Here is a 616-nt window from a genome sequence, read left to right on the forward strand (position 1 = left end):
GTATGGAGTGAGGTGTGGATCTTGACTTTTCTGCAGATAGTTTTCCAATTTTTCCAACATCATTAGGTATGAAAGCTATTCTTAAGATGATTTTTAAATTCAAGATCATATTTTGGTTCTTGAGGACTTGTTTTCATTTTCTTCAGCCTCAGTTTGAGCTTGCACATGAATAATTAATGATATGTTCAAAGTCACCATCTGGCCTTGTTTTGAGCTTCTACATCTATTTTTTTCACAGATATACTAAATCTGATATTTATGTAGTTCTTCTGGTGATGTCTGTGTGTAAAGTCACCAGGTTTGGGGTTTTGTTTGTTTGTGGCTTTTTTTGTTTTGGTTTTTTAAATGTGTTCCTTTTTTTTTTTTTTGCTTTTCTATTATTATTAATTTTAATGAAAATTTCCAGAGACTTTGGATTTCCATTCATTCATTGTTGTATTTTTCTCCCTGCCCACCCCTACCCCTGCTTGTTCATTTTTTTAACATAAAAGCTTTATTCTTTTATTTCTTTTAAATTTAAAGAAACTTTGATTATAATTTGTTTAAAAGGTTTTTTTCAAACACTCAAAACATAATATGGGAATGACATCTTTTCCCCCCTCACTCAAAATCATGA

The sequence above is a fragment of the Elephantulus edwardii genome, unplaced genomic scaffold (assembly GCF_000299155.1).
Source record: "Elephantulus edwardii isolate Elephantulus edwardi_28Jun2011 unplaced genomic scaffold, EleEdw1.0 scaffold00259, whole genome shotgun sequence".
Taxonomy (NCBI): Eukaryota; Metazoa; Chordata; class Mammalia; order Macroscelidea; family Macroscelididae; genus Elephantulus; species Elephantulus edwardii.